This window comes from Somniosus microcephalus, chromosome 22, assembly GCF_052327205.1.
Source record: "Somniosus microcephalus isolate GS21.2 chromosome 22, FLI_Smic_1.0, whole genome shotgun sequence".
Lineage (NCBI taxonomy): Eukaryota > Metazoa > Chordata > Chondrichthyes > Squaliformes > Somniosidae > Somniosus > Somniosus microcephalus.
In genome coordinates, this window is record NC_141008.1 from 583232 (window position 1) to 607355 (window position 24124).

The following is a 24124-nucleotide window of genomic DNA, read 5'->3' on the forward strand; positions in this document are numbered from 1 at the left end:
TCACGGTCCATCATCAAAGACCCTACCCACCCCAGCCACAGTCTGTTCACCCTCCTGCCATCTGAGAGATGCTACAGATGCATTCGCACCCGTACGACCAGATTTAGGAGCAGCTTCTTTCCCAGGGCTGTCATCCTACTGAACTTCACAAATAAACTCTAAAGCCTGCACATCTGCCAATGCACTTTATTATGGTTATGTTTATGTTAATGTATTACAAGCCAAATGTATGTTGAATGTTTAAATGTCTTAATCTAAATGTACACTCTCGGGAGCCGCAAGCCTACATTTCGTTGTACTGCACTTGTGCACTAACAATGACAATAAAAGTTGATTTGATTTGATTTGATTTGATTTAGGGGTAGCACTGGGAAAGGAGGGGCACGGTCACATCTAGTGTCAGTGTAGGGGTAACACAGAGACAGGAGGGGCACGGTCATATCTCGTGTCATTGCAGGGATAACACTTCGACAGGAGCAGCACGGTTTTATCTGGTATAAGTTTAGGGATAACACTGGGACAGGAGGAACACGGTCACATCTAGTTTAATTGTAAGGATAATACTGGGACAGGAGGGGCATGAGCACATCTAGTGTCAGTGGAGAATGCCCAGTGTCGGGAGCAGCTGGTGAGTATTTATTCTCCGTTTCGCGGGTTTTTTCAGGGGTCCAGTGCTTGCAGCAGCCAGTGAGTATTCATACTGTATTTCGTGGGTTTTTCATAGGCCCAGTGTCGGGAGCAGCCGGTGAGTATTTATAATCAGTTTCATGGGTTATTTCAGAGGCTTATCAATGTCACAGACCAGTGCCGGCATTACAGAGCCATGTAACGATTCAAAAAGTGATGGGGGCAAGATGAAGCAGCTGATTCTGAGAGTACGGCCAGGAGCAAATTGATACTACTCTATAGTTTGCCAGTTAAATTGAATAGGTTATAATATATGGAAGGTCTCATTTTGGTAGTGAATAGATTCTAAGGTCTCTGTTGTGTAGCGGGGAGTGCTTGTAAACAAGGGCTCTTGAGTAATTAATATCATTTAATTGTTGTGTAATTAGTGACCTTTCATTTGATGTAATTTAATTTAAGTTAATTAAAGGGTAATTCATGGCAGCACAGCTCCGACCCATGGCATGATCCTCCTGTGCTTTGTGGGAAATCAGGGACTCAACCATGAATGCGGGAAGTGTATCTAGATGCAGCTACTGGCAGACCGCATTGCAGCGCTGGACCTGAGAACGTATATACACTGGCAATCCACGAAGCTGATGACGTCATGCATAGCACCTGTTGTGATTTGGACACATCGCTAGTAAAGTTTGCACAGGCAGGAAAGGAATGGTTAAACGTCAGGCACAGTAGTAGACGCAGGCAGGTGGTGCAGGAGTCCCCTGTGGCCATCCCCCTCTGAAACAGATATAGCACGTTGGATATTGTGGGGGTGATTGCTTATCTGGGGAAGGCAGCAGCAGCCAAGTTCATCGCACTGTGGGTGGTTCTGCTGCACAGGAAAGGAGGAAAAAGAGCGGGAAAGCTATTGTGATGGGGATTCTATTGTAAGGGGAATAGATAGGCATTTCTGCGGCCACAAACGAGACACCAGGATGGTACGTTGCCTCACTGGTGCAAGGGTCAAGGATGTTTCGGAGCTGCTGCAGGGCATTCTGGAAGGGGAGAGTGAACAGCCAGTTGTCGTGGTGCATATAGGTACCAACGATATAGGTAAAAACCGGGACGAGGTTCTAAAAGTTGAATATAGGTCGTTAGGAGGTAAATTTAAAAAAGGACCTCAAAGGTAGTAATCTCAGGATTGCTACCAGTGCCGCATGCTAGTCAGAGTAGAAATAGAAAGACATTTCAGATGAATACGTGACTAAAGGAATGGTGCATGGGGGAGGGATTCAAATTCCTGGGATATTGTATCCGGTTCTGGGGGATTTGGGAATAGTACAAACTGGATGGTTTGCACCTGGGCAGGACTGGGACCGATGTCCTAGGGGGAGTGTTTGCAAATGCTTTTGGGGAGGGTTTAAACTAAATTGGTAGGGTGTTGGTTACCTGTGCAGGGAGAGAGAGAAGCGGTAAACAAGGATAGAATTAAAAGATAGGAAGGGGAAAAGCAATCGTAGAAGGCAAATAAATCAAGGGAGTAAATCAAGCAGGGCCAAAGTTAAAAATAATTCTAAAAGGACTCAGAGTGTTAAGAAAACAAAGCCCGAAGGCTTTGTGTCTTAATGCAAGGTGCATTCACAATAAAGTGGATGAATTAGCTGTGCAAATAGATGTAAATGGATATGATATGATTGTGTTTACGGAGACAAGGCTCCGAAGTGACCAACGTTGGGAACTCAAAATCTAGGGGCATTCAATATACAGGAAGGGCAGGCAGAGCGGAAAAATAGGTGGGGTATCATTGATGGCTAAAGAGGAGTTTAACACAATAGAAAGGAAGCATATTAGCTTGGATGATTTGGAATCTGTATGGGCAGAGCTGAGAAATACCATGGGGCAGAAAACGTTAGTGGGTATTGTATACAGACCCCCAAACAATAGTGGTGATGTTGGCAATGGCATAAAACAAGATATTAGAGAGGCGTGCAATAAGGGCACTGTAGATATCATGGGTGACTTTAATCTGCGTATAGTTTGATCTAACAAATTAGGAACAATAGTGTGGAGGAGGACCCCATAGAGTATGTGGGATGGTTTCCATGACCAATATGTCAAGGAAGCAACTGGAGATCAGGCCATCTTAGACTGGGTATTAAGTAATGAGAAAGAGGTCCCTTGGAGAACAGCAAACATAATATTTGCCCAGAAATTCGGGCCGGGGCTTCCTGTGGGTGCAAACCTCCGACCAGCAATTACGTAGCACGCTGGCCATTGAGCTGTCGGCCCGCGTGTGATTCCAATCCTGGGCCTCCTCCAGCTGCTGGCGCGCAGTGCTTGCGTATCCCATGGGCGCAGTTAGCTCGATGCGTCCACTGGGATCACGTGGGCCATGGAGAGCCTGTGGTAGCAGTGAAATGCCCATTCATAAAATTGAAAGGAAGTGCTGTCAAAACTAAAAATACTATAAGCATCAAAACATCACTGAAACTTCAAATAATTTTTTAAAAATCACATTTTTAAAATAACTGTAAATTATATAAAATAACTATTTAAAACAATAATATAAATAAAATAAAAAATTAATTACATTTTCTAACGGGGCTAAAAATAAATTAATCTTTCTTTAATGTATTTAAAAATTAATAAATCTGTGGAAAAATTTATTGAATTTAAATTATTCCACCACTTACCTTGTTAAAAGCAGCCCTTGCACTTGTTTTTTACATGTGTAACTCCTAGAGACTTACCATCCCGGAGAAATCTGGAAAAAATTCTTAAGTTCCATGCGCAAGCGATGCATTTCCAGCGTACGCTTTCGACCTCTGAACCCCTTCCTCAAAGGGAACGGAAGTTCTGGTTTACCACGCATGCTCATTGCATGCACGAAACCGGTACTTCCGTTGGGCCTATGGGTGAGCACCCCATATGTACTCCCCCGTGGAGACCCGAATTTCTGGCCCAATATGGTAGAATTCTTCATTAAGATGGAGAGTGAAGTAGTTGACTCAGAGACTAGGATCCTGAATTTTAATCAAGGAAACTACGACGGGGTGAGGTGCGAGTTGGATAGGATGGATTCGGGAATGTTACCTAAAGGGTTGACAGTGGATAGGCAATGCCAAACATTTAAAGATCACATCGATGAACTACAGAAATTGTTCTTTCCTGTTCGGCATAAAAATAAAACAGGAAAGTTTGCTCAACCCTGGCTAACAAGGGAAATTAGGGAGAGCATAAGATCCAAGGAGCAGACATATAAATTGGCCAGGAAAAGCAGTAAACCTGAGGATCGGGTGCAGCTTAGGATTCAGCAAAGGAGGACAAATGGATCAATTAAGACGGGGAAAATATACTATTGTAGGAACGGTAGTTCCTATTTGAATAATTGCAGTTCGACTCAGTAAATCAAAACAACAAAGTTTAATAACAACGAAGTTAACTAGTAAATTGCAGGAGAAGATGTATACAGGTCTGTTCAGGCTGCGAGGCACTCGAAGACTGCTGGAAGGTTCTGGAAATCGACTTCATGACGTCATCGTGTTCTTCGCGCCACTGGCGGTCACGTGATCGGAGTCATGACGTCATCGCGCAGAGTATAAGAAGGTACATACAGTATAGTTAACAAACAGTTTAAAGGTGCAGTACGTGGCTGCACTACAATGCAGTTAAAGAGATTATTCTTAAATGTTCTGAGTCTCTTAGTGGCTGCGCCACAGGTGCCCCAACAGAATGCTCTTTAACAGACAGTGTCAAACGAACAGGAGGCTTGTTAAACCTGGTCGAGAGATGGCGAAACTCAGGCAGCGGGAATGGAGCGTTGAAGGATAAGTCGGTTCTTGGCTTCGTCTGCAGCGGCACGACAGGCTTAGAAGAAACAACAGGTCCTAGTGTCGGCGACGTGGAAACCGATAGAGGCGGTTCACTGGCAGGCTGGTGACGAGCTGGTCCGGCGGTCAACGGAGGTCGACCACGGCGAGGCGGTTGAGCAGCAACGACTGGTTCACTCTGATCGAGATGGGTCGGTTTAAGTAGGTCGATAGAGATGCTATCTTGTTTGCCACCGAAGTCCACGTGAAAAAATTTTCACCCGATGAGATGACACGAAACGGTCCAGCATAAGGTTGTTTTAATAGGCTTCTGTGAGCGTCCTGCCGAATAAAAACATACTCAGAGCTCATTAGCTCTGCCGGGACGTGAGGCCTCTGCAGGTTGTGATTGGAGGTTGGAATAGGCAGGAAATTCTTAGCCACCGCCTGATGCTGGAGGAGCTGCTGAGCCGCAGACCACGATTCCGTGTGTGAAGGGATAAAGTCACCTGGTACCCGAAGCGGCTGGCCGTAGACTAACTCGGCCGATGAAGCCTGGAGATCATCCTTGGGGGCTGTTCGAAGGGCAAGTAAAACCCAGGGGAGTCTGTCCACACAGTTGGAACCACGCAAGCTGACCCGTAGTGACGCCTTGAGCGACCGATGGAACCGCTCGCACAGGCCACTCTCTTGCGGATGGTATGCGGTGGTGCAGAGCAGCTTGGCACCCAAACCTTGCTCGACTGCTGACACAATTCTGACGTAAATTGTGGGCATCTGTCAGAGGAGATGTCAGATGGTACCCCGAAACGAGCTACCCACGATGGAACGAACGCCCTGGAGACGTCTGATGCAGCAGTAGCACTCAATGGGATCGCCTCTGGCCATCTGGTGGTACGGTCCACTACCGTCCGGGTATGTGTGAAACCTCGCGAAACGGGAAGAGGACCCACTAAGTCCACGTGTACTTGGTCGAAACGGCGTTCTGGCACCGGAAATTCGGCCAGTGGAGCTTTGAGATGGCGATTAACTTTTGCTTTTTGACAATCCACGCAATGGTTTGTCCAGTCCCGGATGTCCAAATGAATTCATTTCCAGACAAATTTACGGGACATTAGCCACTGTGAAGCACGCATCCCTGGGTGCGATAACCCATGTATGGCCTGGAAAATTTTCTTACACCATTCCAATGTCACGATGGGCCTGGGCACTCCCATGGATGTGTCACACAAAAGTGTGGATCCCGCCACCTGGAACTTAACATCGGCCACCTGCCAACTGGAAGGCGTGATCCGGTGTGCCTGTACTTCGGGATCTGCCAGCTGCTCTTCTGCCAACCCAAAGAAATCGATACCCAGGTGAACTGCCTGGACTGGAGAACGAGAGAGACATTCGGCCACGAGATTATCTTTGCCGGACACGTGCCTTAGATCTGTCGTAAATTCGGATATAAAGGTGAGGTGGCGCTGCTGGCGGGCTGACCACGGCCCTGTCGTTTTTGCCATTGCGAATGTAAGTGGCTTGTGGTCCACGAATGCAGTAAATGGACGCCCTTCTAGGAGAAAACGGAAGTGTCGGACGGCTAAAAACAGGGACAACAACTCCCTCTTGAAAGTGCTATATTTTTGCTCGTTCTACCGAAGCTGGTGGCTGAAAAATGCTAATGGCTGCCACGCACCATCGACCCATTGCTCTTGAACTGCCCCGATAGCATAATCGGAGGCATCTGTAGTGAGGGCGATGGTCGCGCCCGGTAACAGGTGAGCAAGCATGGTTGCATCTGCCAACACCGCCTTGGTGTTAAGGAATGCCTGGTCCATTGGCGGCATCCATGTGATAGCGTCCTTTCCCGACTTCACTTTGAGCACTTCATACAGTGGCTGCATCAACTGGGCTGCCTTGGGGATGAACCGAAGATAGAAATTTACCATCGCCAGAAACTCCTGCAGGGTTTTGACTGTGTGAGGCCGTGGAAATCCTGTAACTGCTTCTACCTTGCTAGCTACTGGGATGGCGCCATCCGAAGTGATCTTGTGTCCCAGGAAATCGATGCTGGATAATCCAAACTGGCATTTGGTGGGCTTGATGATGAGGCCGTGCTGGCTGAGATGGGCAAAAAGTGTGCGCAAATGCTGCAGGTGTTCCTGCGAATCTCTACTGGCGATGAGAATGTCATCCAAGTAAACAAAAAGAAGGGCAAATCTCGTAATCGGGAGTCCACGAGCCGTTGGAAGGCCTGCGCTGCGTTCTTCAACCCGAAAGGCATTCGGAGGAAGTCAAAAAGTCTGAACGGTGTGATGACCGCCGTTGTGGGATATCTTGCGGGTGTACCGGGAATTGGTGGTTACCACGGACGTGATCCACCTTGGAGAAAACGGAGTTGCCAGCCAGATGGGCCCAAATGTCCTGCATGTGAGGTATTGGATACCTGTCCGGTGTAGTGGCTTAATTTAGACGTCGGTAATCCCCGCCAGGTCGCCAGCCACCGCCTGGTTTGGGACGATATGCAGTGGGGTGGCCAAGGGTTATTGGAGCGTTGGATGATCCCGAGGCATTCCATGGTGCGAAACTCGGCTTTTGCCACTGCGAGCTTTCCTGGTTCCAACCGACGTGCCCGGGCATAAACCAGCAGTCCCTTCATCGTGATGTGATGCACCACTCCATCCATCGTGACTGCTGCCGAAAAAGTAGGCTTGGTGAGCTCTGGAAACTCCCCGAGCAGGTGCGTAAACCCGTCCTGTGCTGCAAGCATACAGGCAATCGACCAGGACATGGTGGTGCTGCGATGGCACGGCAGTGCGTGCAAAGTGGCTGCATTTATGAGTCGGCAGTGTTGGACGTCGACCAGAAAGCCGTTGGAGCAGAAAAAATCGCCCCCGAGGATAGCCTGCGAAACTTTATCCACAATAAAGTCCCAAACAAATCTCTGACCACTGAAGGTTAAATTGACTGTCCGTTTTCCGAACGTGCGGATATCTGCGACATTAGCTACCTCGAGGGACGGACCGCAACTGCCGGATTGCAGATCGAGCCTTGAAGCTGGCAGAATACTTCACTGGGATCCAGTGTCGCGCAAAAACCGCCACCCTGTCATGGAATCCGTGATGTACAGCAGCTTTCCCGCCGAACCAACAGCCATGGTGAAGTGGTCGATTTTTTTAGACCCAGTCCGTTTTTCCGAGTTTTTTTTTTGGCGAAAAACTGCAGGGCGGGCGGCAGCATCGAGCTTTGGCGCCAAAACGGGCGTGGTATGCACACCAGCCTGCAGGAGGAGGGCTGGGCTGCTCCTTGTGGTAAACCACTGTTATAACCTGTCTGTGTCTGTATGTGTATTCCACTAGGTACAGGTCTGGACATGCCTCGGCTGACTCCTCCCATTATTCCAGGTATATAAGTGACTACCTCCCAGTACCTTAGTATTGTGGACAGGTCGACCACTCGAGACAAGACCTTCATTCTTTAGTTAATAAAAGCCTGATTGTTACTCGCTCAACCTCAGTCTTTTGAGGAATTGATGGCGCATCAATTTTATTAACTAAATTTTTTATAATGGAGAAGATCCTCACACCAGCATGCCTGGACCTGGACAGTCGGGAAGAGGACGCTTCCACCAAGTTTGCTCACTGGCTCACGTGCTTCGAGACATTCCTGACTGCCTCCACTGCAGTCGAAACGGATGCGGACAAACTGTCTGTCCTGTTCTCCAAGGTGAACCATTGAGTGTACTCAGTCATCCGGGACGCGACCTCGTACACAGCCACCCTCCAGCTCCTCAAGACCCAGTACACGCGCCCTGTGAACGAAGTATACGCTAGGCACCTTCTGGGGAGTCGCAAGCAACAACCTGGGGAATCGACTGAGGAATACCTCCAAGCACTGTTTGTTCTTGGCCGGGCCTGTGGGTGTAAGGCGGTAACGCCCACTAAGTACACGGAGGAACTGATCCGGGATGCCTTCGTAGCGGGCCACAGGTCCAACTACACCAGAGAGCGACTGCTGGAGCAGAGTAACCTCACCCTCGACAAAGCCTCCGACATCGCACTAATGCTGGATGCAGCCTTCCGGGGCATGGATGCCTACTCCTCTGCACCGTGGATGCTGCAGGGAACGACAACCTTGGACATGGTAGGACAGCCCCATAGCACCATGCCACCCCAGCCACAGCCCAACAACGGCCCAACTACCGCAGCATTGTCCCAAGGCCAGACAACAGTATACCAAGGACAGAAATGCTACTTCTGTGGCCAGGCCAAACACCCCAGAGCGCGCTGCCCAGCGAAGAATGCGACCTGCTCGGGCTGCGGGAAAAAGGGACACTACGCCAGCATCTGCAAGGCCAAAGCCACCCCGAACGCCAGCAGCGCCGCGTGTGGGCTGTGCGGGCCGCTATCTTGGGCCCCCAACAGCGCCGCATGTGGGCCGTGCGGGCCGCCATCTTGGGCCTCCCCAGCCATGTGCGAACCACCGCAGCAGCAGCCATCTTGGACGACTCCAGCCACATGGGAATCATGGACGCCACCATCTTGGACACCAGCCGGGACGCAGCAGGTCGCCAACCCCCCCATCTGATACTTGCAGCGACACACCGACCCCTACGCTGGCCTCTGTGACGCTGGACCAAACGAGACCACACCAGCTAGCGTGGTCCAAAATGGACGTTAAGGTAAACGGCCATGCAATAAACTGCCTTTTTGACTCCGGGAGCACAGAGAGCTTCATCCACCCCGACACGGTGCGGCGTTGCTCTCTCACAGTCCTGCCTGCGCACCAGCGAATTTCTATGGCCTCCGAGTCCCAGTCAGCGGACATCGGCGGATACTGTGTGGTGACACCAGTAGTAGACAGGACTGTGTTCAATAATTTTAAATTCCTTGTCCTGCCCGACCTCTGCGCTGCCGTCCTACTGGGGTTGGATTTCCAGTGCCACCTCAAAAGCGTTACGAAGGCGTACGGTGGCCCCCTCCCCCCACTCACAGTCCGCAGCCAGCAGCCTCCAAATTGCCCGCCGCGCACCAGATGCAACCTCTCCACACTCAGAGTCCCACCCCCCCCACTGTTTGCTAACCTCACCCCCGACTGTAAGCCCATCGCCACAAAGAGCAGGCGATACAGTGCCGGGGAAGGGTTTTCATCAAAACCGAAGTGGAACGGCTCCTGAAGGAGGGGATTATTGAGGGCAGCTCCAGCCCCTGGCGAGCCCAGGTTGTAGTCGTTAAGACCGGCGAGAAACAACGCCTGGTCATCGACTACAACCAAACAATAAACCGCTACACCCTGCTGGACGCCTACCCACTCCCCCGCATAGCTGACATGGTCAACCAGATCGCGCAATACCGCGTCTTTTTGACCATTGACCTGAAATGAGCGTACCACCAGCTCCCCATCAGCCCTGAAGACCGCCAGAATACTGCTTTTGAGGCAAACGGCCGCCTCTATCACTTGCTTAGGGTTCCCTTCGGCGTTACTAACGGGGTCTCCATCTTCCAAAGGGAGATGGACCGGATGGTCGATCAAAACGAGCTGCAGGCCCCTTTCCCTTACCTAGATAATGTGACCATCTGCGGCCATGGCTTGCAGGACCATGACGTAAACCTCGAGAAATTCCTCTGCACCGCCCAACTCCTGAAGCTGACATATAACAAGGAGAAGTACATATTCCGCACAGACCGCCTCGCCATCCTTGGCTGTGTTGTGGAACACGGGGTCATCGGTCCCGACCCGGACCGGATGCGTCCCCTTATGGAACTCCCACTGCCCCACTGCCTAAAAGCTCTGAAGCGGTGCCTAGGGTTTTTTTCCTACTACCCTCAGTGGGTCACCTACTATGCAGACAAAGCCCGTCCGCTGATCAAGTCCACCTCTTTTCCCTTGACGGCAGAGGCCCGCTTAGCCTTCCACCGTATCAAGGAAGACATTGCCAAAGCCACCATGCACGCAGTGGACGAATCCATCCCCTTCCAGGTGGAAAGCAATGCATCCGACTTCGCTCTGGCCGCCACCCTTAATCAGGCGGGGAGACCTGTGGCATTCTTCTCACGAACCCTCCAGGGCCCGGAGACCAGACACTCCGCGGTTGAGAAGGAGGCCCAAGCTTTCGTGGAGGCTGTGCATCATTGGAGGCACTACCTGGCCGGAAAACGATTTACCCTGCTCACTGACCAGCGTTCAGTTGCTTTTATGTTTAACAACAAGCAGATGGGCAAAATCAAAAATGATAAGATCTTGAGGTGGAGAATCGAACTTTCCACCTACAATTACGAGATCTTATACCAGCCTGGGAAGCTCAATGAACCCCCAGATGCCCTATCACGTGGCACCTGCGCCAGCGTGGAGATCGATAGGCTGAGGACCCTCCACAATGACGTCTGCCACCCGGGTGTCACCAGGTTCTTCCACTTCATCAAGGCCCGCAACCTGCCTTACCCCATCGAGGATGTCAGGACCATGACCAAGAACTGCCAAGTCTGCGCTGAGTGCAAACCGCACTTTTATAGACCAGACAGAGCCCACCTGATAAAAGCCACTCGCCCTTTCGAACGCCTGAGCGTCGATTTCAAAGGGCCTCTCCCCTCCTCCGACCGCAATGTGTACTTCCTCAACATCATTGACGAGTACTCCCGGTTCCCGTTCGCTATCCAATTCCAATTCCAATTCCAATTTAAATGCTTTATTGGCATGAAAGTTTACAGAGAACCATATTGCCAAAGCTAACATAGTAAAAAGTTACAGTTTTCTAAATATTCTTTTGACATTTGTTGGTTACATACAATATTACTTATGAACAATATTAATTTTATACAGTCTTTGTATTACATTTGGTACTTTCAATATTAGTTTTAAACATTCTTAACTTTAAACAGTTCTCAGGTTGTGACATGTTGTTACATATTTCGCCCCCAGGTATGGTCTGTCTCCTTCTCCCAGGACTAATCTTAGTTTTGACACGTCATCCAATTCCTTGAATTCTGGGGTTGTTTGGCTTAACGTGTTGAGTAATATGTTTCTTGGTGTGGTGAATTTTTCGCATTTTAGGAGGAAATGCATTTCAGTTTCAACCTCGCCTGACAGACATTGATCGCAAATTCTATTCTCTCTAGGCTGCCAGGATTTTTTGTATCTGCCTTTTTCAATTTCTAGTTGGTGGTCGCTTAGTCTGTACCTGGTGAGGGTCTGTCTCTGTTTTGTGTCTCTGAGGGTCGAGAGGTAGTCTGCCAGTTTATATTCTCTTTTTAGGGCCCGGTAACATTCTAATCTGCTTTGGCTTTCGGTTACTTTGTTCCACTGTTCCAGGTAGGTTTCTTTGCATTTTTTAATGATTTGGTTTACTCGGATTGGTGTTTGGACGGCTGTGTTGGTCTGAGGCTGGTCAGGGTCCGGCTGAGTACTTAGCTTCAGTAGTAGCTGACTCAGGTAACTCTTTTCTGGGTTTAGCTCTTGGGTCTGAAAGGCTTTGAAATGAAGGGTGTCTGGGGAGCTAGATTTGAGGTGAATTAGGAAGTTTAGTGCTCGTTGTTGGATGTTTATTACCAGTGGGTATCTGCCTAGTTCGGCTCTGCATGCATTTGTTGGCGTTTTCCTTTGGATGCGAAGGATGCTTCGGCAGAATTCTGCATGTAGGGCTTCTATTGTGTGTTTTTCCCATTTAGTGTAGCTTTGGTGATTTAGTGGACCCCATACTTCGCTACTGTACAGTGCAATGGGCAGGATGATGCTGTCAAATATTTTGAGCCAGATTTTGATTGGGATTTGGATGTTGTAGAATTTTCTTTTTATTGCATATAGGGCTCTTCGGGCTTTTTCTTTTAGTGCATTCACTGCTATGTTGAAGCTCCCTGACGCTGTAATAGTTAGACCCAGGTAGGTGTAGCTCATAGTGTGTTCTATAGTGGTATCACTGAGAGTGAATTGGTATTTGTTTTCCTGACATCTGGGCCTTTTTTGAAAAATCATGATGTTTGTTTTCTTTAGATTTACTGTTAGAGCCCAATTTTGGCAGTATTTGTCGAGTGGGTCTAGTTGTTGCTGTAATCCCTGTTCAGTGGGAGACAGCAGAACCAGGTCGTCCGCATAGAACAGGGATTTCACTTCTCCATCCAGGAGACGGAGACCTGGTGACTCGCTTTGATCCAGCATGTCTGCTAATTCATTTATGTATATGTTGAACAGGGTCGGGCTCAAATTGCAGCCCTGCCAGACGCCTCTTCTCTGGGTGAAGAAGTCGGTGCGTTTGTCTCCAATTTTGACCCCGCATTTATTTTTAAGATACATTGATTTAATAAGGTCGTAGACCTTTCCCCCTATTCCACATTGAAGAAGTTAATAATAGAGCCCTTCGTGCCATATAGAGTCAAAGGCTTTCTTGAAGTCGATGAAACAGGCGAATATTTTCCCATTTTTTGTTTGATGTATATGTTTTCCAATGAGGGTGTGAAGGGTATAGATATGGTCGGTGGTGCGGTGTTTTGGAAGAAAGCCCGGACATGACCAGTGCCACGGTCATTAAATCTCTGAACAGCCTCTTCACCCTGTTCGGTTTCCCCAGCTATATCCATAGCGACCGGGGCTCATCGTTTGTGAGCGACGAACTCAGCCAGTACCTCCTCGCTAGGGGTATAGCCACAAGCAGGACAACCAGTTACAACCTCCGGGGGAACGGACAGGTGGAAAGAGAGAATGCAACAGTTTGGAAGGCCGCCCTACTAGCCTTAAAGTCTAGGGGCCTTCCGACCTCCCGGTCACTGCTCTGCACTGCCACCAATGCCACCCCTCACGAGAAAATGTTTGTCTTCCCAAGGAAGTCCACATCGGGGACATCGTTACCGCCATGGCTGACGGCCCCAGGGCCGGTACTACTGAGAAGACACGTGAGAGCCAATAAAACGGACCCCCTGGTCGAGAGGGTCGACCTCCTCCACGCCAACCCCCAGTACGCTTACATTGCGTACCCGGACGGGCGGGAGGACACAGTCTCCATATGAGACCTCGCACCCTCGGGGACCGCTGTAACCCACTACCCATTACCATCCCCCCCCCACGACCCGATATCCAACCCCAGCAGCCGGCTCGCCTTGGACCTTCACCCACGAGGACTACACTCCAGGGCCCCAGCCGACACGGGATGCGACACCGGAAGCTCCACCACCCCTGCCGTCGCCACGTCGATCACAGCGTCAGACAAGACCTCCGGAGAGACTCCAATACACAAACTTTTAAATACACTTCACCCCGCCGGACTCATTTTTAAACAAGGGGTGAATGTGGTAAACCACTGTTATAACCTGTCTGTGTCTGTATGTGTATTCCACTAGGTACAGGTCTGGACATGCCTCGGCTGACTCCTCCCACTATTCCAGGTATATAAGTGACTACCTCCCAGTACCTTAGTATTGTGGACGGGTCGACCACTCGAGACAAGACCTTCATTCTTTAGTTAAAAAAGCCTGATTGTTACTCGCTCAACCTCAGTCTTTTGAGTAATTGATGGCGCATCACGCCTGCATGGGGGAAGGGCGCCTCGTGGCTGCACAATACTGCTGCACAACAGTAAAAAACTTGTCTGCCTCAGCCGCAAGTTCTACACAGTCTGTAATCGGAGAATTGACCAGGGCCGTCTGAACCGGTTCTGGTAGCTGGTTAAGGAAAAGTTCACATAACAAAAAACAATGGGGCTCTGAACCCAAAAGAGGGAGCATCTGGCTCATCAGTTTGGAAGGTTATGAGTCCCCGAGGCCGGGCATAGCAATAAGCCTGCGTGTGCGCTCCGACTTATTGAGACCAAACACCTGTAGCAAATGAGTTTTAAGAGCCTCATACTTGCCCCATTCTGGTGGATTGCCCAGGAGGCTGACGACACGCGAGGCCGTGGTGCTGTCGAGAGTGTAGACCACGTGAAAATAACGTGTCGAATCCGCTGTAATCTCTCAGAGTGAGAACTGGGCTTCTGCCTGGAAGAACCATGCTGATGGCTGTTGTTCCTAGAACTGTGGAAGTTTGAGGGCGACGGCTTTCGTGTTCATTCCTGAGTCTCAACGAATGTTGTTCGACGAGATGGGTGTCACCAATGAAGGAATGGTAGTTCCTATCTGAATAATTGCAGTTCGACTCAGTAAAGCAAAACGGGCCAGAAATTGCAGAACGGGGCTTGCAGCGCGTGAGTACTCTGAAGTAGTTTTAAAGAGAATTAAAGCAATTTAAAGACTTTTAAAAGCCCTAAAAGAATTTTTTAAATTCCATTTATTTATTTAGCAATGTCGTCGTCATACGTGTCTTCACACTGTTCCCTTTGGGGAACTGTATGAAGTGTTGGAAGGATTTATGGCCGTGATTAACGCTCATTCCGGTTAGTCATATGGCGGGAGGGTTTTACAGGCTCCCACAAGCTATACAAGGAGGGGGGGTCACCCACACCCACGGACGCAAATATCCCACTGGATGTCAACCCAGAATTTAGAGCCGGAGCTCCGACTCCACTTGCCGGGACTGTCTGGAGCGGGGTTCGAAAGCCTACCCTGATCTGGTCCAGCGGCGGGGATCCTACCGCTATGACAAAGGCCCAAGCCGATTAGCAACTTAAAATGGCAGCATATGGCTCCAGTCACGGGGAGGGAAAAGGCACAGGAAACATATGGTTGTCACCTTTTGTGCGGAGTGGGCCTTTTGCATTGCAGTAAGCATCCCCGCCGCTGGGCCAGAAGGAGTAGGGTTTTGAACCCCGCTCCAGACAGTCCCGGCAAGTGGAGTGGAGTCTGTGGGTATGGGTGGACCCCCCTCCTTGTATAGCTTGTGGGAGCCCGTAAAACCCTCCCGCTATAGGACTAACCGCCCTAATGGCTGGTTCAAAGATGGTTACGGTCACGGAATGAGCGTTAATCACGGCCATAAGTCCTTCCAACACTTCATACAGTTCCCCAAAAGGAACAGTGTGAAGACACGTATGACGACGACATTGCTAAATAAATAAATGGATTTTTAAAAATTATTTTAGGGCTTTTGAAAGTATTTCAATTGCTTTAATTCTCTTTAAAACTACTTCAGATTACTCGATATAATGTAAGCATTTCAAAAAGTTTGTAAAAGTTACCAAAATCTTAAAAAAACTTCCAAAAACCTATTTAAACTGCTGCTTTGCATGTAAAAATGCTTAGCAGCTTGACAGAAACATTGGGGGCATGTCCAGTGAAACTGAGATCTCAAGGGGCGTGTCTCACTTACACTGCACGCTCCTGGCTTCGCGCTGGCTGCACTCCTGGGCGGCGTGACGTCATACGCTGCCCGGGAATGTGCTTTCTAATTCTGTAAGTTCAGGCGTCCCAGAAGCTGATCGGCACGAGCGCGGGGTAAGTGCAAATACGGGGCTTGCACGCGCTGCAAGCCCCGTTCTGGAATTTCTGGCCCATATTGACATGTAAAATGTTGGCCCAGTAATTCCCTTCCAAATGCGCAAGCACAGTCTGGGTACTTACGGATCTGGCCGGATGAAATGCCGGTCTTCAGCATGCACAGTGCATGTGGGGAAAACCGGCATTTCCTGTCCTCTGAACTTAGGGGTTCAGAATCAGAACGCGTGCGACTGCACAGGCAGCGCGTGCGCAGTATAATTTGCCGCTATCATTAATGCTTTCAGTGAGGTCCAGTCATTACAACTTACACATGAAAAAAACATGGGTACATTTGCTCCAGAGGCTGCGGAGGAAGATATTTATTATCGTGGAGCTTCTGAACGTATGTATGTCTGTATATATTCCTTTGCGTGTTATGTATATATACTTTACTTATGTGTATGAATGTATTATTTAATTATGACTTTCAGAGAAAGTAACTTATTGGAAAATCATAATTAAAAATATACATTAATACACATTAGTAAAGGAATATAAAACATACATACATATACGTAAAGGAATATATGTGGACATACATACATAACTCATTCTCACATTCCATTCACACAGCCACAATTGCTCCTTCTACCTGCCGTTCTGAAAACCCGTTTAAAAAAAAAAAAATTAAAGTTTAAAACTCACTTAAAATTTCTAAAAATAACTTACCTCCCTTTCCCAAACCTAAAAATTGCATTTCATAAGCTCCTCCATAAAATATATCTCTTTCCCCAGCCATTGAGCAACTTTACACTTGCTTTTTTCAAGTGTAAGTTCAAGGGACTTCCCCTCACGGATTTCCTGAATGAAATCCAGCAATTTCAGTGCGCAAGCGCTGCCTGTGCAGTCGCACGCACTCGAGGTCTGGAAATGTCGGCGTTCCCCGCATGCGCTCTTCATGCTGAACGCCGGCATTTCCAAAGCCCAGAAGCGTGAGTATGCCAGCCGTACTCACGCTTCTGGCCTGGAATTTCTGGGCCAACAAAGTTTAATAACAATTAAGTTAACTAGTAAACTACAGGAGAAGTTGTATACAGGTCTGTTCAGGCTGCGAGGCACTCGAAGATTGCTGGAAGGTTCTGGAAACCGACGTCATGACGTCATCGCGTTCTTCGCGACGTTGGCGGTCACGTGATCGGCGTCATGACGTCATCACCAGAGTACAGCAAGGTATATACAGTATAGTTAACAAACAGTTTAAAGGTGCAGTACGTGGCTGCACTTCAATGCAGTTAAAGAGATTATTCTCAAATGTTCTGAGTCTCTTAGTGGCTCCACCACACTATGAGAATAAGATTGCAAGGAACATAAAAAACGGACTTTATAACCTTCTATAGACATGTTAACAGAAAAAGATTAGTGAAATCAAGCGTAGCTCCCTTGCAGTCAGAATCAGGGCAACATATAATGTGGAACAAAGAAACGGAAGACCAATTAAATACATATTTTGGTTCTGTCTTCACAAAGGAGGACTCAAATAACCTCCCAGATAGGTCACGGAACATAGGGTCTGATGAAAGGGAGGAACTGGTCGAAATCAGTATTTGTAGGGAAATGGTGTTTGAGAAATTGACGGGATTGAAGGCCGATAAATCCCAGGGACTGATAATCCACGTCCCGGGGTACTTAAGGAAGTGACCCTAGAAATAGAAGATGCATTGCAGGTCATCTTCCAAAATTCGATATACCCTGGAACAGTAACCATGGATTGGAGGGTAGCTAATATCACCCCACTATTTAAAAAAGCAGGTAGAGAGAAAATGAGGAAATATAGACCGGTAAGGCTGATATCGGTAGTGGGGAAAATGTTGGAGTCAATTATAAAAGATGCAATAGCAGAGCAGTTGGAAAACAGTGACAGGATTGGACAAAGTCAACATAGATTTACAAAAGATAAATCGTGCTTGATTAATCTACTGGAAATTTTTCAGGATGTAACTTGTAGAATTGATCATGGAGAACCAGTGGATGTGGTGTATTTGGAATTTCAGAAGGCTTTCGACAAGGTTCTGCTTAAGAGATTATCATGCAAATTTAAAGCACATGGGATTGGGAGTAACGTACTGACATGGGTAGAGAACTGGTAGGAAGACAGGAAGCAAAGAGTGGGAAAAAACGGGTCTTGTTCTGTGTGGCAGGCCGTGAATAGTGGGGTACTACAGGGTTTGGTCCTAGGAACCCAGTTATTCACAATATATATTCATGATTTATACGAGGGAAGTAGATGTAATATCTCCAAGTTTGCAGGCGACATACAGCTGGGTGGGTGTGTGTGCTGTGAGGAGGATCCTGAGAAACTCCAGGATGATTTGGACAGGTTGGGTGATTGTGCAGAAGAATGGCAAATGCAATACAACTTGGATAAATGTGAGGTTATCAACTTTGGTGCCAAAACCAGGAAGGCAGATTATTATCTGAATGGCATTAAATTGAGAAAAGGAGAGGCGCAACGAGCCTGGGTGTCCTTGTGCACCAGTCGCTGAAGGTAAGCAAGCAGGTTACCGCAGTCCTTTAAGAATGCAAACGGTATGTTGGCCTTCATAGCGAGAGAATTCAAGTACAGGTGCAGGGATATCTTACTGCAGTTGTACAGGGCATCGGTGATACCAGACGTTCAGTATTGTGTGCAGTTGTGGTCGCCTTATCTGAGGAAGTATGTTCTTGCCATGGAGGGAGTGCAGCGAAGATTCAGTAGACTGATACCTGAGAGAGCAGGGATGACATATGAATAGAGATTGAGTCGATAAGCCTTATACTTGCGAGAGTTTAGAAGAATGAGAAGGGATCTCATTGAAACTTATAAAATTATAAATAGTCTAGACAGACTATATGCAAGAAAGATGTTCCCGATGGCGGTTATGTTTAGAACCAGGGGTCTCAATCTAAGGATGAGGGGTAAGCAATTTACGACTGAGCTGAGGAAGAATTTCTTCACACAGAGAGTGGTAAACCTGTGGAATTCTCTACCACAGAAGGCAGTTGAGGCCAAACCTTTAATTATATTCAAGGAGGAGTTAGATATAGTTCTTAAGGCTAATGGGATCAAAAGATATGGGGAGAAAGCAGGGACAGTGTACTTAATCTGTATGATCAGCCATGATCTCATTAAATGGTGGAGCAGGCTTGAAGGGCTAAATGGTGTAAGCCTGCTCCTATCTTCAGTGTTTCCATGTTTCTATGTGTAACACTGTGACAGGAGGAACACGGTCACATCTACTGTCAGTTTAGAAGTAACACTGGGACAGCAGGAGCACCGTCACATCTAGTGTAAATGTAGGGATAATACTAGGACAGGAGGCGCATGGTCCTAACCCTCCACAGATCGGCTGCCCTGAAAAGTTTGTCACCATCCTCCATCTGCTTCACGACGACAGCCAAGCCGGAATCCTGATCAACGGTCACAACGTAGACCCGATTCATGTACGGACCAGGGTCAAGCAAGGCTGTGCCATCGCACCAACGCTCTTCTCGATCTTCCTTGCTGCAATGCTGCATCTCACCCTCCATAAGCTCCACGCTGGAGTGCAGCTGATTTATAGAACAAATGGGGAACTCGTCAACCTCCGTTGCTTCCAGTCCAGGTCCAAGGTCGTCCCTTCCTCTGTCTTCGAATTAAAGTATGCAGACGATGCTTGCGTCTGTGATCACTCAGAAGTCGAACTCCAAACCATCATCAACACCTTCACTGAAGCGTACGAGAGCATGGGCCTTACAGTAAACATCCATAAGACAAAGATCCTCTACCAACCTGGCCCCGCCACATCGTGCAGCTTTTGGTCACCTGAGGAAGAGACTGTTTTAAGTCCAGGAACTCAAACAAAGCATTACGCTCATGTTCTACAGGGCAGCAGTGATATGAGTCCTGCCATATGCCTCAGAGATATGGGCCATGTACAGAGGCACCTCAAAGAATTGGAGATGTACCAGCAACGCTGCCTGCGCAAGATCCTGCAATGCCATTGGCAGGATAGGCGCACCAACATCAGTGTTCTTGCTCAGGCCAACATCCCCAGCATCGAAGCTTTGTCCACTCTCGATCAGCTCTGATGGACGGGTCACATTGTCCGCATGCCCGATACGAGAGTCTCTAAACAAGTGCTCTACTGGGAGCTCCGACACGGCAAGAGTGACCCAGGTGGGCAGAGGAAACGCTTCAAGGACACCCACAAAGCCGCCTTGAAAAGTGTAACTTCCCCACCGACACCTGTGAAACCCTGGACCAAGACTACACAAAAAGGAGGAGACGCATCCGGGATGGCGCCGAATACTATGAGACTCTTTGCCGGGAGCAAGTGGAAGCCAAGTGCAGGCAGCGCAAGGAGTGCACGTTAACCAAGCACACCACCCAACTGCCCCTTCAACCACCGTCTGCCTCACCCACCGGCCCCGTGGACTCAAGCACCCCACCCACCAACCCCGTCAACCCAAGCACCCCACCCACTCGCCCCTTCAACGCAAGCACCCCACGCACCGTCTGTCCCACCTGTGATAGTGACTGTATGTCCCACATTGGACTCATCAGTCACCTGAAAACTAATCTTCAGTGTAGAAGCAAGTCATCCTCGGTTCCGAGGGACTGCCTAAGAAGAGAAGAGTCTACCTCTGTCTGGCTCTGTCAGTCTGAGTTTGTCTCTGTCTGTCTCTATCTCTCTGCCTGTTTGTCTAACTCTTTCTCGCTGTCTCTGTCTGCCTGACTCTGTCTGTCTTTGTCTGTTTCTCTGTCAGTCTGTCTGTCTGTGCCAATCCATCTGTCTCTGTATTTCTCCGTCTCTCGCTGTCTGTCTTTGTTTGTTTCTCTGTCTGTCTCTCTGTCTGTGTCACTGTCTTGGCCTCTCTGCCTCTCTGTGTTTATGTATATCTCTGCATCTGTCTGTCTGTATCACTGCCTGTGTTCCGGCTTATTATGTCTCTCTGCCTACATCTGTTTATCTACCTCTGTCAGATTGTCTGTCACATTCTGCATCAGCCTCCATCTGTCTCAGTAATTCACTTCTACAGTCTTCCACTGTCTGTCTCTTCTGTCTGTCTCTGTATGTCTCTGTCTGGCACAGTCTGTCTATTTCTCTTTGCCAGTCACTTTCTGCATGCGTTTCTGTGTGTGTCTCTCTGGCGCAGTCTGTCTCTTTAAATGTCTTCCTCTGCCTGCCTCTGTCTGTCTGGCTTAGTCTGTCTCACTCTCCGAATGTTTCTGTATTTCTGCGTGTTGGTGTGCGTGTGTGTGTGCATGTGTGTGAGACAGACAGAGGCAGGTAGACAGAGAAATACATAGAAACAGACAGACTGTAACATAGAGACAGACAGAGACAGACTCGTGAAACAGATCGTCAGATTGAAACTGATAGACTGTGCTAGACAGAAGCAGACTGAGAGAGCAAGTATTAAAGGACTTAGCATCTTTGAAAGCGAATAAATCCCTCGACCCTGACTAGATGTAGCCCAGGCTATTAAGAGCAGCAAAAGAGGAAATAGCAGAGGCTCTGACCATCATTTTCTATGATGTGGAGATGCCGGTGTTGGACTGGGCTGGACAAATGTAGGAAGTCACACAACACCAGGTTATAGTCCAACAGCTTTATTTGAAATCAGAAGATTTGGAGTGCTGCTCCTTCATCAGGTGAAGTGAAGAGTTGCATATAAGCACAGCATATATAGTCAGAGAGTACTGCCAGATGATTACAGGTAAACTTTCTAAATGCCCTTTATCACACCTAGGCAGAGAGATGATTACAGCAATCACAAGTGTGAATGGTGCCAAAACAGATCAGTCAGGAAAACATTACATCAAGGAATAAGGAGGTGTGGTCACAAGGGGTCAAATATTGAAGATGCTGGCGTCTGTATGAAAAACAAAAAACAAACAAAAAACTATTTTTTTGCAGGAAATCACAGCAGGTCCTGCCAATCTGTGTAGAGAGAACATGCCAACGACGAACCGAGTCTGGATGACTCTACGTCAGGTGGGGTTACATGTCGCGTGGCATGAAGCCAAGATCCTGATTGAGGCCGTCCTCATGAGTTCGGAATCTGGCTATCAGTTTAGGCTCGACAATTTTGCGTGTCGTGTGTCTCGAAGGCCGCCTTGGAGAATGCTTACACAGCAGCAACCAAGCCTCCCCCGGTAGCACGGTTGAAACCGCAGGGAAGTCCATCGTCAACTTGTCTGACCACACCCTTCAACCAGACGAAATCGAAGTCCTTAGTCGAGGGCTCAATGTCTGCCCCACCACCAAAATGGACCCCATAGGTCGCACGGCAGACACAGAGGAATTCATCAGGAGAATGAGGCTACGGGAATTCTTCCACAAATCCCAAGATGTCAGCAGCGAAACCAATGAGACACTCAATGATCCAGAAGAGGAGACAGAGGGATCCGCAGTGCAGCAACCACAGAAAAAAGGGTCAAATTGGACCCCTCCTGAGGGTCGCTGCCCTAAGCTTGACATTTATGCTCAAGCTGTCAGGAGATGCAGCAACGCCAGATTCATCAGCCACACTCACAAGACAGCCCAGAGTGTCACCCGAGCACAACGCAACTCCATCCACGCTCCCAAGACCAAGCACAACAGCGTCATCAAACCAGAAGACAAAGGAGGAGCCATCGTCATACACAACTGAACGGACTATTGCAAAGAAGCATACCGACAACTGTACAACCAGGAACACTACAGACAGTTACCCTCAGATCCGACCAGAGAACACACCCACCAACTCAACAGACTGACCAAGACCTTTGATCCAGACCTTCAAAGCATCCTATGCGCTCTCATCGCACGTACTCCCTGTGTGGGAGACTTCTACTGCCTCCCAAAGATGCACAAAGCCAACACACCCAGACGTCCTATCGTATCAGGCAACGGAACCCTGTGTGATAACCTTTCTGGATACCTCGAGGGCATCCTGAAACCCATCGTACAGGGAAAACCCAGCTGCTGTCGTGAAACTACAGAATTCTTACAAAAACACAGCACCCACGAACCAGTTGAACCAGGAATACTCCTCGCCACAATGGACGTCTCGGCACTCTACACCAGTATCCCCCACGATGACGGCATCGCTGCGACAGCCTCAGTGCTCAACACCAGCAACAGCTAGTTTCCAGACGCCATTCTGCAACTCACCCACTTCATCCTTGACCACAATGTCTTCACCTTCGACAACCAGTTCTTTACCCAAACACACGGAACAGCCATGGGGACCAAATTCGCACCCCAATACGCCAACATCTTCATGCACAAGTTGGAGCAAGAATTCATCACTGCACGGGACCTCCAACCTATGCCATACACCAGTTACATCGACGACATTTTCTTCCTATGGACACAAGGCGAAGAATCACTGAAAAGACTACATGATAACATCATCAAGTTCCATCCCACCATCAAACTCACCATGGACAACTCCTCAGAATCGCTTTCATTCTTGGACACACGAATCTCCATCAAAGACGGACATCTCAGCACTTCACACTACCGCAAGCCCAGGGATAACCTCACGATGCACCACTTCTCCAGCTTCCACCCTAACCACGTTAAAGAAGCCATCCCCTACGGACAAGCCCTGCGAATACACAGGATCTGCTCAGACGAGGACGAACCCGATGGACACCTACAGACGCTGAAAGATGCCCTCGTAAGAACGGGATATGATGCTCGACTCATGTGAGATTAGCTATACACTCTGACCCCGGGAGGGATTGATTCGAATGTGTTCCGACGGGCCACCACGAATGATCGCATAGACCTCCTCAGAAAACAAACACGGGACACAACCAACAGAGTACCCTTCGTTGTCCAGTACTTCTTCGGAGCGCAGAAACTACGCCATGCACTTTGCAGCCTTCAACATGTCATCGATGAGGACGAACACCTCACTAAGGCCATCCCCACGACTCCACTACTCGCCTTCAAACAGCCGCCTAACCTCAAACAGACCATCGTTCATGGCAAATTACCCAGCTTTCAGGAGAACAGCGACCAGGACACCACACAAACCTGCCACGGCATCCTCTGCAATACATGCCTGATCATCAACACAGATACCATCATCACACGTGAGGACACCACCCACCAGTTACATGGTACACACTCATGTGACTCGGCCAAAGTTGTCTACCTCATATGTTGCAGGAGAGAAAACCCCGGAGCATGGTACATCAGCGAAACCATGCAGACACTGCGACAGCAGATGAATGGACACTGCACAACAATCGCCAGGCAGGAGTGTTCCCTCCCATCGGGGAACACTTCAGCAGTCAAGGACATTCAAGTTCAGAAGAATGAGAGGTGATCTTATTGAAACATATAAGATTGTGAAGGGGCTTGATCGGGTGGA

At 48.5% G+C, this 24124-nt stretch overlaps 2 pseudogenes; both read left to right on the forward strand.

Annotated features, from left to right (window-relative positions):
• LOC147101966 (uncharacterized) overlaps positions 1–22776 on the forward strand; it is a 34342-nt pseudogene extending 11566 nt beyond the window's left edge.
• Positions 22777–22798: 22 nt separating this feature from the next.
• Positions 22799–23886, forward strand: LOC147101967 (uncharacterized; annotated as a pseudogene).
• The last annotated feature ends 238 nt before the right edge of the window (positions 23887–24124 follow it).